This window comes from Branchiostoma floridae, chromosome 1 (genome assembly GCF_000003815.2).
Source record: "Branchiostoma floridae strain S238N-H82 chromosome 1, Bfl_VNyyK, whole genome shotgun sequence".
Lineage (NCBI taxonomy): Eukaryota > Metazoa > Chordata > Leptocardii > Amphioxiformes > Branchiostomatidae > Branchiostoma > Branchiostoma floridae.
In genome coordinates, this window is record NC_049979.1 from 17,006,013 (window position 1) to 17,019,764 (window position 13,752).

The 13,752-nt window shown below is 45.3% G+C and overlaps 1 long non-coding RNA gene across 1 annotated transcript in view; it reads left to right on the forward strand.

Moving 5' to 3' along the window:
• The first annotated feature begins 545 nt into the window (after positions 1 to 545).
• Positions 546 to 13,752, forward strand: part of LOC118423971 — a 34,228-nt gene continuing 21,021 nt past the window's right edge. Inside the window, exons 1-2 of the long non-coding RNA XR_004832151.1 lie at positions 546 to 1,133; positions 13,206 to 13,302. This is a non-coding gene — a long non-coding RNA (uncharacterized LOC118423971). The remainder of the gene's footprint in view (positions 1,134 to 13,205; positions 13,303 to 13,752) is intronic.

Genomic DNA, 13,752 nt, shown 5'->3' on the forward strand with positions numbered 1-13,752 from the left:
CAGAAGGAAACGTTCGATCGATAGAGTCCGGTTCAAAGGTGGTCTTTATTGTCGTGCCGCTTTCTAAACCTACACGGCGGTTCTTTACTGGGGTCAGGTACTCTCAACTTCAGTACCAAACAACAAGCCTACAAACTTTTGTCAAGAAAAATTTGTTTGACTTGAGGGTGTTGTACTAAGGATTGTGTTAGTTGTGTTCGATTGGAACAAAAGCGTGAAAAAGATTTGAGATAATCTATTTGCGAACAATTTAGGGGATTAGAGTCTGTACGATGCATGTTCATATAACAAACAGAGACGTCGTCGTGCAGGTAACATAGGAGAGAAGAGATGTCGTGTCGGTAGCTGTAGTTGTGCGTCTGTAAAATTGTTATAGAAACCGTAGATATTGTCCCGACTGGCCAGATCTAGTACCTGTGCTTAGGGCACATCAAAGACACCGCCTGGCGACGTGTCTGCAGTAAGGTGGAGAACGTGACAAGTGTGGTCCCGTCGTCAACAACGACAAACCAACATTCCTAGGTAAGGTGGACGACCCGCTTGCTTTACCCCCCGCCACGTGCAAGGGGCGAGATTCGTCCGCAGGTAACCTCGCGCCGGGGACGGCTCGCGGGGTACACCGGCTGAAAATTTGGCGCCCCCCGTCAGGTGTAGAGGTCAGACAACCGGGCAAGCGTGGCGAGTTCCACCCGCGCCCTGTGAAAACCTACCCCGCATTCTTTCTTTTGGCAGGCAGCTCGCTTAGGTATGCGAGGTTGTTTGCCCCTCCTATTGTCCCCCCAGCTCTCTCCCTATCAAACACGCCGAATCATTATCAGCGATTAACGCGTAAGAACGTAATAGCAAACAATTTGCATAAAGCTCGGAAAGGGCAAAAGTCCACAGGTAGCTCGTGGTGGGAGTACTCCAGCTCATACCGAAGTTTCCGGCTTGCACTCTTGCAGACTTTTGGAGCTGGGAGCTGGTGTTGTACGTATGCAAGAGCCATATGGGCTGCAGCAGTGACTATTGGAGGTAGTCTGAGCTGAGTTTGAGCTGTATATGAGGTCCCTGAGGCGTGGAGATATTTGTACCCTGATTAGAGCCGACTTGGTGTGGCCGGGTGTAGTCTTACCAGCTTCCCACGACTGAAGGTAGGTGACATGGCGGCGTTGCACGCTGTTTTTCTTGTCTTCCACTGAGTTATGTTTGTGTAAGAATGTTGTGCAATGGTAGGGAGGTCAGGAACGGAGCTCAGCTGTGTTTCTACGTGCAAGATTGAGCTGAAGTAGGCCGCCATGACCCGCGGTAGGGTAGGCAACCCTGCAGACTAGTGTAGCATGGTAGTGCATAGCGTGGCTGTCCCGCGGGAGCTCATGAAGTCATGCATGTTGGAGTATATAGCACCAACTTCGTTTTGCATTGCATTTTTACTTGTTGCACACCCGAAACATTGCGTTAGGTAGCTTAGACCTGTCGGCGGCGTGTGCAGGTAGCGCCGACCTCGCAGAGTTTGGGCCCGCCACTGGACCTGGCGAAGTTTACCTGTCGTTGCTATACATACACAACAACATGGTCGAGCCCAGTCGGCTGGGGTCGGATCATTTCCGCCTGGTTGGTGTGGAGCGGGTAAGGTGCACCCATGTCTGCCGGACTCTCTCGGTTAACTACGTAAAAACAACCTCTGGGCCCCCAGGAGTAGCTCTCCGCTACCTGACCACCTCTCCAACACCCCCCTTGACCCGACTCTTCAAACAGACCCCCCTTCTCCCGGATGTTTTGTCCCTGCTCACATGTATGCCTTCTTATGGGTACATGGCGCACCGAGCTCACTTCAGCTCCGGTAGCCTTCCAGGAAGACGGACCTCAGTGCTGAGATGTTTATACATGGATTTAACATACTGCTAAAATCTTTTGATTTTAACACTTTCACTTTAGCTATGGCATACCTACACCACGGTGGTAAGGTGCCACTGAAACGAGCACCCAACGCAGCTGTGTCCTCCGGCCTTCAGTTGATGTAACACCACGGATAAGTTATGAAAAGATGTGGACAAAGCATGCACGACTTATCTTAGCTGCCTGTCCTGCCCAGTAGACTTAATGAGGGCAGCGAGTGCTGAGGGATTTGCAAAAGATGGCATACTTGGAAACGTTTGACGATGACGAGTCTCTTCTGAAGTGGGAATGAGTCATGTGTGCAAACTTAGAATGTGGCCGGGTCGTATGACCTGGCCTTACCGCTTGTAGTGGCAGGCCTGTACGTATATAAACTACATCTTGACGAGGGGTGGCGAAGAAATCTGTAGCGGAGATAAAACAGGCCAATGGGGACAGAAGTTTGGTAGTGTTTCGGGATAGTGTTACGTCCAGATGTTTTGCTTTGCTGACCCCTTTTTGATAGTTCGCTTTAGATCATGCAAAGCTGTGAGGACTATAGTCTGCCAGTCCGTGATAGTCTGCTAAGGTGTTGGGATAGAGTCTTCTATGAAAAGGACTACAGACAATGGTGGCGACCTTTTCTAATTGTGTTGTGTTTTTCTCGCCCTCTGTTGGTTTTAGGGAAATCATGTTTACATAAAAATAGCTCCGGTACCCGGTCATTAGTATTTAGTAATAAATAACTTCCCTTCGTGCTTCCTTTTCCTGCAAGAAAAACTGGTTCGGCCAGACTCCTGTTTCTTTTATTGAATACATCATCATGTACTGTATAAATTCGTATTCAATCAAAGTAAAGCGCTTTCAAAGTGAAGACGTGTATCGAAATACGCTTTAGTTTCTTTTGTTGAAAATGGACGCGTTTTTAGCGACGAAAAAGGATGAGGATCGCATCTATTTTGTCATTAAAACACATATCTTGTTTTACAATCATACACTGCTATTAATGTTTCTAACTTTTTGGCACGATACAGCAAAATCGGACGATACTAGTACCAGTTCCATTGTTAGTTGTCTGACATTTTGCTAATTGCCGAATGCCGTCACCTTTTTGTTCTGACATTTGAATACCCTCTTTTCGCACCATTGGAAAGAGAACCTGGCCTGGAACCTGACTAGGCTCGACACTGGATGGTGTAAAACGAACATGAGCTGTGCAGTTTTAAACAATTCTTCCCGGTGTCTTTTATCTTAGTGTGTGTGGCCCTGTATCCAAATTTCTTACAATGCCATATGCAGCATTTTGTCTCCTACAAAGTTGAAACTTCTGGATATTAAGGGCGATCGTCCGATCGTTATTGTATCAAATTTCGGTGACATGTGAGCTAACAGACCAGTGAGTTTGTAAGTGACGCGTGCCTTTCACAGTTCTGTAGGAGGAGGGCGGGCGTTTCACACCGAATTAACGAGTTTACATAGGTGTTGACATATCAGACACCCCCACCATCACTGTAAAGCAAATCTTTTCAAATTTAGTCACTAAACAGTTTGTCTACGACATGTTGAAATGCATGATCTGGGAAAACTTGGTGATGATACAGTTACTAAGTACTGTTACCTGTGTAACAACCCAGTTTCTGTCTACCGGAGAAGAAAAGTGAGTTAGGAGTTGCTGCATGTACGTGATTGACAGTTTTGCAGACGACATTAGAGCAAACAGTGACGTCACGAGAGAAACTAGGTCCAGTTTCCGTTTTCTGCTTTACAGCAACATCCGGTTCTGTCTGGCGCTCTGTAAGTTCACAATACAACGCAGATTCTTTAATAATCATATTTTATTTTTTATATGGAATGTTGTATATGTATGTTGTTTTGAATGATGTCAAATGTTGCAACCTTTACAAGTGTCTCCTTTTGGCGTTCCCAGCTCGATCAACGTCCCATGTTTCGCGCCCGCTCAGATATCGGACAATACGAAGTCATGTACAACAGTTGTCTATACGTCGTTTTATGTGATGAAATTTGTACGACGTTCTCAGATGTTTGAATCTTCATAGATCATGAACAAAGTGCGTTCCATAAATGGGGTCAATATAGGTGGACACTCATTTTTCTTGGCATCGGCAAATGTGTCAGTCTTGGCAAAGATGGAACACTAGCTGGCTGTCAACAGTGTTGTTATCCTAAAGACAAGTGCCACATTTAGCAATTACCTTCGGCCATCTTGAGCATACAGATGTCTATTTGATTTTCACTCGCTTTTAATGAGCGAAGGCAAACTCCATATTTGCATTAAACTAGATAGAGATGGCTGAGCACACACTGTACAGCGGCTCGCCCGGCGGGAGTCGGAACTACTGCTAGAATGTCAGTTCCGCAGAGGGTTGTTGCTACAAACAAATAACAAACCAACCTACTCACGGCCGACGGGAATAGCTAAGTCTTTAGTCAACAGTGGACCAGCCTTGTCGACCTAAGGCGAAGATGACGGAATAACCAGGGGAAGATGGACCCAGGACCTGGATGTGTTATGTGTCAGAATTAGCGTGGCGTCGTCCGAAAATAGTAGTACTATAGTACTCACAGCAGTACGCACGGTATGTAGCGTTTGTGTATGTTGTATGGGCCGTGTAGACCAAAATTGTGATTTGACTTTTCTATTACAATGTTTTGAATATAATCAACATGTTAGGTATTCGCAATAAGTGATATGCCGGTTTTATGTAACTGGTTTACGACTTTGCTTGGTTGAAGTCTCGAGTAGCACAGGGAATATTGTTCATTTTAATTGCCTATTAATATCATGCATGTTGAATGATATTTTTAGTAACCGATGTCCGTTTTATGGAGATGAAAGCGTTGCTTGAAAGCTGCTACAAAGTGAGTTGGCTTACGTGCGTTCGTCTTGACGCAGACTAGATGCGTCATAACATGATGACCACGTATGTGATGACCACGTATTTTTTTACTATGTCTGGTAACTTCTAAACCCTATTATCAAAAGCTTGGTATCAGCAAGGAGGTTAAATCTTGTTTTTAACGTCCTTAAGTTGGTATCATAGATGTTGTTTCTTGAGCGCTGACGTCACTTGTCTGGAGCAGTGGGCACCTGCGTATTGCTGCTGCATCTTGGAAAAGGAAGGGTAGCATAACACTCTGGGTTTTCACTCGATTTCAAGTAAACTTGACGTCACCGACTTCCATGTAACGGCCATTTACCACATAACCCGAACAACCTGCCATTCTTCACTTCTAAATTGATATCTGAGAGATTCTGAGTTGAGCGGTTTCGGCTCGTTTTGATTGACATCCTTTCACAGTCTGCAGCATCACGTCTCGATGTGCGGTGAGACTAGTGAAGAAAATGCGCAACATGAAAGCGAACCATATGCAAATGCCTGTAGACGTAGTCGCGACCACAAAACTCACATTATGCAGGTGAATCTACTCGCGTATGAATATGTTTCTTCGAGAAGAGGCTTAAATCTTGTGAAATATAGAGAACAGTGCGTTTGTTTTTGTTTGTTCTATATTACTAGTACTCGGCGCTACCTGAGAACGCTAGTTCACCTGAACAACTGATGCACCTTGCGATTTCCCAGCGTGAGATCAGAATCATGCACCATGGTGTAAGGAATACTGATATCGTTTCCTTGCACCTGATCTGACTGGGGTCTGGTTGCAGTAACCTGTTCCTAAATAGTAATCCAAACATCGTCACCAGGTACGGATCTGTCGTTACCTTTCTTCAATCAAAGCGAACAATTGTGCCCCCTGTCGGCGGCACGGCTGTCCCGGGGGTGCGCTCAAGGCTGCCGCTGACAGGGCAAACCCCGGCGGTACGGGTCTGGTATGCCAACATCGGCCTGCCATCAGTCGTGTCAAGGTTCGCACGATCCGCAAGGTTTCCAGAACAGGTGAAGAAAAACACAACTTGTCTTCCCCCTACTAGTACTAGTATCAGGAATAGTCCATTCGATGCTTGGGGGGAGGCACACAAGGAATCTCTCCAGTGGTGCTCGCAGGGAAGTGAAGCGAAGAATTGGAGGTCAGAAGATAATGAAATGATTGCAGGGTATGAACGCTTGAGTTATTAGTGTACGTGGCTGTTGAAGAGAGGTCCTGTCCGATCTGACGCCAGTCTTATGTACAATCTCTTTGTATCCTTACATCGCCAACTGATGGCGAGTTGAGGGGGGGGGGGGGGGGTACTCATGTTGATGAAATGGCGACTGCATTCTTGAACACTGATCAAACACTGTTTTGACGCCCACGCAAATGTTTTGAATAATCCTACAACTGTGGTGGGTTTAGCAGACCTAACACACCGGTCAGCGCGACGCGTTATCATTTGGGAGCTGAAAATGACCTAATCGAGGTATCCCAGGCTGAGTCTGATAGAGACTAGTGCGACCAATGACGTTATGTAACGTCACTTTGTTATGGATTGTTCACGATATAATGACAAACGCACAGAGCTGTTCACATTACTTTCCGCTTGTTCTAAAGAATTTGCTACTCTCTGTTCGATAGATAAATTCAACTACAGTCTGGGAGGCGATAACCCTCACTGTGTACAAGTAGGCAAATGTATCCACGAATGCTTATACCGTAGAACCAATAGTGTAAATGACTTGCTAGATCCAATATGTTGACTTATTCATACCTATAGATATCCATATACGTCTGTTAAGTTGTACTGTAAGTAGTTGTTATACATGTAGACCTTACGAAAGTCGCCGTACTTTTGTCGCGTCAATAAAGATTTATATAATGTCCTTGCTGCGACTTACGTGGTGGTGTACGTATTCTAACGAGACAAGAATGCTCTAAAAAAGACAGGCCCCCTATGCCTTTTATCGCCACCAAATTAGCTATCCTTTAGTTGTTTCCATCAAAGACTGCGCATGGGCTAGACCAAAAACTTCGTTTTCAGAAAAGGACCATTACTGTTATGACAAACTCTAAAACTATTGAATTATTCTTCGGATCAGGTTAGCGCTCTAGGATAAGTTTAAGTGTTCAGCCCATAAAGAAGTTGAGAGCAGAAGGTACTGCCAAGCCCGTTTTTAATTGGGGTATAACAAAATAAAAAATACATAAAAAGCTCTGAACAAATCAGTAGCAAACGCGTCTTATATCTCCTATATTGTAGCTGTGTGAATGGACGAAGACTTTGAACACTGTTGCACCACTTCTGTCTGTGGAAGAGAGCTCGGAGGTCAGTCCGTGCCTGAGGTGTTGTCCCCTGCTGCTCTGTATAGCCTAACACATCGGACATGACAGATGTTTCCTACCGGACACCGCCGCTTTACCTTGGCACACAAGGACGACATGTCAGCTGAACGAGACATCGTAATTAGTGGACGTGTTGAACACAGTAACCCTGCTGTTCACCCAGACAATATCATAGGGATAGCATGAAGGACACATGATAAAGCTCACAGTGGCGCTGTCACCATCTAGGTAAAGAGGTATCGCGTAATCTTTACACCTTATCTCATGTCTTGTTTGCGACTGTTTGAACAGCGCCTGTCGCTCTATTGTAAAACAGGGATCAGTCAGGAGGGGGCAACTCTGAAATGAAGTTTGTCTGATGTAGTTGGAAGTCATTGTGGTACTTCTTTTGTTTGTTTTTGCTTGCTTATTTGTTTTTCTGAGATAATACGATATTGCGACGTTTCGTTTGCTTTGTCATGGGTTCTGCAGGACACATGTTTCCAAGTAGCACAATTGTGCGTGGCTCTCTATTTTGTTGCATAACGTGTCATTAAAGCGTGTTTAACTTACTTGTTGTTCTTGTCCTATAAGTACAGAACAATATAGACATATGAAGTGCCGCCAAAGTTGGTCTGTGTTATTGTGTAAGAAGAATTGGACACTTCGGGTCGTACAAAGCATCACCTCGTTCAAACCTTGGTCTTATTTGCTTTACGACTTGAAAGAAGAACAGACCTGTTCAGAAATAAGTGCGACACAAATGTTCTCTTTGTGTCGTGGGCGCCGAAATGTGCATCTTGTGTATGATTAAGAGATAACGATTTCTCTTTTGCTGATCCCTTTAGCCAGTTTGATAGAGGAGCTATTGTCGTAAACAGGAGTGCTCTTTCTATAGTGTCAATAAAGGTGCTGGATTTTCTGTCTGCGAGCAGGTCTGTGGAATTTAAGACATCAAATGCTCGAGTATAATTACAGGTGTGTTTGGGTGCACTGCGTCGCCGGGGTACTTTGCTCTGTCGCTCGGTCCTTTGTTGGAGGGTCCTCTGCCCCCAGGGAAGATGTACATCAATAATTGGACTTAGGTGAACTATAACTCAGCCGAAATGGTTCGGTGGGCAGGGAGCCGACAATGCAGGGGGCCGCCCACTTTCCCGCGCTTTGTCCGTGGTGCGTCACAGGTGGATCGTCTACACGAATGGTCAGGTCCAGTGACGTATCAAGTCTCGCGGGGTCACAAAATGAGCGAGACCGAACATTGCCTGTGACGCACCGGTACGTCATTAGTCAAGGGGGTGTCGTCATATGTGACTTTTAGAAGCCCATGTGGCATTTCCAACAGAACAAAGAAATGTCCAAACAAGTAGAGCATCTTCGCCAAGACCACCTAGTTAGGGGACCTTTCACGGGCATACCATCGGGGTAAATGTTGTGAATAATACACAAATAGGTTAATAGGCCGTTTACAGAATGGGAAAGCATCGGTACTGTTTGTAACGAACCACTTAAAGACTACATGCCAAATATGTCTCGATGTTTTGGTTATTGTAACATCTGAACCATGGAGGTAGATTTTGTGAAGTTGTGACTCACTATTTGAATCGTTTAGGACGGAAACAGCAGATGCAGTCTGCCATGTTAGCAGATTTAACACAAGGTTGTATCAAGGCGCTTTTATGGAACACTATGCATCAGGTCTGGTATCCACTTTATTGACATTTTCAAACATTTCATCCCCACCCAAATTTGGTGAATGGTACAGCCCCCAATGTGAAAACACCAGCTGCAGTAAAGGCTGTTGTCTGGTCACGTTACTATCGTTAATATATTACTCTCACGCCGGGACATCCTATATTCCTTACGTCCGTCGTGCTCGTAGTTGTAATATTATCATGTATCTAATGAATCATCTTGCAGTTTGGCACATGTTGTGCCACATCTCACCTGACGTAGCTGGTAGGAGGCTAGCTAAGCGTTACTTGGAAACGCGAATATAATTCAAATCACCAGCAGTAACCGTGGATATCCTAAGCTCAAACAAGCTCGCCAGCCGGCCTCTCGGCAAAATGAAATAGTTTGGGGGCATTTTGTAACCCCGGCCAGGCGTGCCGTAGATGGGTGTGTAAATGTGAAGGTGTTGACAGGTATTGAGGAAATCGATATCGGCGGGATCTGTGCCGAGCCTAGCACGTCTTAGTTGCCATGCATTTTCGCTTGAAGTGTACTTGTCAAAGGTCAACGGCTTTCCGTGTAAGCCACCTTGCTGTAGGTATGGATAAAGCGCCTTCAGGTGGGCTTGTAGCCTAGCAGGTACTTACCGGTAGGTTTGAAAAGTAAACCGCACTCCGGCGTCTAGCTCCTCTTAACTCCACGCTGTTCAATGTTATTTGTACTTCACTTAAGGGACACGTTCTGATCTTAAACTTTCAGCGCCGTGATATTTCTTTTTCATTGAAAGGCATGTACTTTATGGGCGAAGTTGTCTTGGTACCATGGTAACAGGTGCATCTATGGCTGCAGTTTGTAGTCAGTCGGTAGGTGACGCACTTGAAAGACCGCCGAGAATGTGTGATGTGACTCTTTTGTGTGCAGTGAAGCCAGAGAGAACATTTTCAGTTGTACGTTGTGTGAAAATACAACTCTCTGACTAAGCTGGCTGACTAAGCTGTGTGCGAGATCATCGCCTTCATCCACTGATGAACGTTTATTTGTCCTTTTGGCATACGTACAATGAAGTGTAAAATGTCAGTCAAAAAGTGAGAGAAAACTACTTCTTTCTTTCTTTCTTTCTTCATTCTATGTACCATTTCTGCTCAGTCACTATTTTGTTCCACCATATTGGGTTGTACTTTGTGCGTGTTATATTCAAAACTATGTAAATACTGCTATTGCCTGTACATGCTGTCATTTTTCCAAACATATCTTCTTGCTGGGAATCTACTTCATTTCTCCCCACCCTGCCTGAGTTCCCGGGGTATATGCTGTGAGTTTTATTATCTCCTGCTTGTAACATTTAGCTTTACACACGATGTGTGTTGTGCCTTCGGGTCTAATTCCAGCTATCGTGCGATCTTCCGATAACGACGGGCTTTCATTTTCACCACGAGCCCCCTCCGGCAATGTCAAGGCGATAGGAAGCCGCGGGGAGGGGCCGGGGCCCGCGCGTGCCCGTATGAGTGCGCGGAGGCGTAGTCTACTTGGCCGTATCTACGGAGCGATCTCAACATCGATCAATTCTATCTTTGTAATCCAGGTGTAAAAGCAATCTGCTCCGGAAATCGTCCCACTTGTGGGTATCGACCGTCCAAATCAAGAAATATTTCCGCCTGCAGCACCCGGGATCCATCTCTCGGTGCGGACCCTGGGGTCATTGGAATTCTGCTGCACTCGGGCCAGGTCCACAGGGAGGCCGCGAGGATACACAAGACGGGCGACATGCCGCCTTTCCTGAAAGAGAGAGGCTTTTGCAAACTTCGCAAGCTGCGACAACGTCGTTTTCTCTGGAGAAATGTCTTTCCCGTGAAGTCCCAAAGACGAGGCTTTGCTTCAAAAGTAATTAACGATGATATCTGTTTCACACCAGGGGCGACTGATCTATCTAAAGACGGAAGTTGTTTACACACCGGGGCTTTTAGCCATAAACTTGAAGCGAATTTGGCAGCATTTTTCCGCCTCTAGGCCAAAGCGCCCCCTGTGGGACACCTCGGCGCAACACTTTCTTCACAGGTTATTTGAGTAAGCCCCGGGCGCGTCTCCGTAGACTCCCAAACGTGACAACAATAACGCAGGCAATCTTAGTGCCTGGACGTGGAACGTCAGCCATGATCTTTTTAGAAAACAACATGAGATATTCTTCGATCTTAATTGTGAGTTGTTAGTCCGTAAGCTACGGGCTCATACATGCACCTGCTATGTGTGGAAGTGGAGTTTCCCAGACTGTAGAAACCCCTGTGTAGCTTGGGTGCTTCTGAAGGAACTACTTCAGTGATTTTCAGTATAGGCAAGGTAATAACAACTTAGAGGTGATATACATCATATGAGTCAAAGTAGCTACTTAACGGTTTTCAAATTCGGAGGTTGACATTTTCCTGGGAGTATACGATCCGAAATTTAGCACTGAAGAGTACCACAATTGAGACAAAACTTTTTTGTCCTACTTCTTTCTTTTTCCTCTGGACAGTAGCATCCAGAGTTTCTGTTCGTTGGCCATACACATACACAAACAAAAACCTCATCTAGTCTCCAACAGGCTCCACATGGGCTGAATTGAAAATAAAACAACCTGACAAAGGAACGGTCTGACGAAGACTATCTCCTCTCCCCGTCTCCAGTACTGACGAGCCGTTGGTAGTCCGTGGCGTTTGAATTATTGGAGGTCCATCTCGCGGGAGAGAATTGCTCCGGTGAAATATGCATGAAATGGGTCGCGGATGTCAGCTTCCCAATCTCGTCGTTGGGGAAGCAACGATTTCCGCTAATCAGGCGGAAGGCCGGGCGTTTGGACTTCATACCTTTTTCACGCCGGCCGAATTCTTGCCGGACCTGGGCAATATTCCAGGCGAGTAGATAGAGCCAGGGGACCGGCCTGCTACGATCGGTTGTTGCTCCAGATGTAGGTACAACAGACAGAAACACGGTGAAAAAAGTCAAACCATGAAAGAAACAAAGAAAACGCCCATGCCTCAAGTTGTAGTTGACGTTTTCTAATTATCGGTTCATGTCGGGTGTCTCCGAAACTCTTTTCGTACAGCAGAAGCCTATCAAATCTAGTATCAAAGAGTCACATTCAACAATACGCCAAGATGTTAATCTAATTCCAGATGCTGCAACACGCGTCTTCAACATAGTGATACGAGTAGCTATAGGAAACATAATTTCCAACTGTCAAAGGAGGACATGGTATTATGCGTTATATGAATAAAGATATCAGAAGGACATGACCAACCTTGAAAACAATGTATTGTAAGACATTGTTAGTTACCTGTCACGCACGTACGTACCTTTTACTTTCCGTAAGTTGTAATGAAGGAAAGCTGCGGTATCGATATTTACCAAGGAAGACTTGTGTGCGGTTAGTGGCGCTAGACTTGTGCCTGTAGGCGCCCCATGTCCAGCCGGGACCGGGAAGTGATTACCTCCGCATTCGGACAAATTGCTCACTAATAATTTTGTGAATATTGTAAAGACATTGGTACTCCGTGGAGGTCCAGTTAGTCCTTTAAAGTCACTTGCCTAACTCGGTAGCCCCGCCATGCCCATCTCTACACACTAGATGTGCTGTGCCCACATCTAACATGGTGGTGGACACTGCGGACTGCGGTAAACCATTATGAGCAATTTTTGTCAAGGCGACAACGCACATTCGTCCCATCCTTCACCATATCAAATCGATGGACGAAATTTCTGGTAATTCCCCCCGTGTTTCATCATTCTGACAAGGAAAACTTGATTACAAATAGAAATCGAAGGGCCTGTAGCCTTGGGCCACAAAGTTCCGGACAAGGGATATATATTTTCCCGATCTACTTTTGCTGTGCTGAGCACAATTTTTCAAACTTCATTCGTGGTCCGGTCTTATTCCTTCAACGGTCACCTGCACCATGTCTATCGACGGCCATCTACTCATAGTTGAGTTTCGAGGGATATTATTATTATACAATATACCATTCTTCATAAGAATATCTATTGCTTCTATCTTAATTTCGCTTTTACGGTCTCTCATCTATTCATTAGCTACATTGACAATATAAGTACCGGAAAAGGAAGCTTCCATTCAATGTTGTTGTCAGAAAATCTTGAGTGGGTTATACTCTATAGAATTGTGTTCGTCAATACGGACAACATGTTGCGTTTCCAAGGCGATAGTCCCTTTTCATAGCCTGAATGGCCTGTCAATTACTGACGCAGATCGAAGCTAATCATTTTCCTAATAAGGATGTGTTCTATCAGCCCTACGTCACAACACGACATGAAATCAGGGCAGAGAACTACCGTGTACTATCTTTGTCAGTCACATGCGAGAAAACATGTGATAATCTGTGCTGCTTATTATCCCTATGACGTTTCTTTGTGTTCCTTATGCTTGCAAAATCATTGTTGTTCACCATTTGACTCATCTGTTTTACACATAGGAGGACCGCAGCCGTTGCCATTGGAGACGTGGTCGAAAGAGTCCAATTGCTCGTGAGTTTTCCGGAGACATCTAACGAGAAGAAAAACAACACAAACGTAAGTACTCAACTACGTCATAGCTGCAACCGTCTTTCTTCAATGTCTTTGTGTCGGTGTTGAGTCGGCTCCCTTGTTAGACATGACACCTGTTTGATCTCTGGGGATCGACAAACATAGCATAATTTCTCTGTTAACTTCACGATGACTCATGAGGCAAACTCAAGTTTTTTTTCTGAAAATTGAAAATTCGCTGCCGCGCCCAGTACAAAATGGTAATTCACTTTTTACAAAAATGCCCTTCGGCTATATTTGATGGGCTCTGCTCAATTTTGGCCAAGCTGAATCATCCCGGCAACATCTGTTGCTCCCAAACAGTATGTACAGTTCTGTAGGCCATTCCCCGTTCCTACAAATATAGCTCCACATGAGGCAGGTTTCAGCGGCTACTGCGGCAATCGGATCACGACCCAGAGATGGGAGGGTAGAAATAGAGCGGGCTCCAATTAC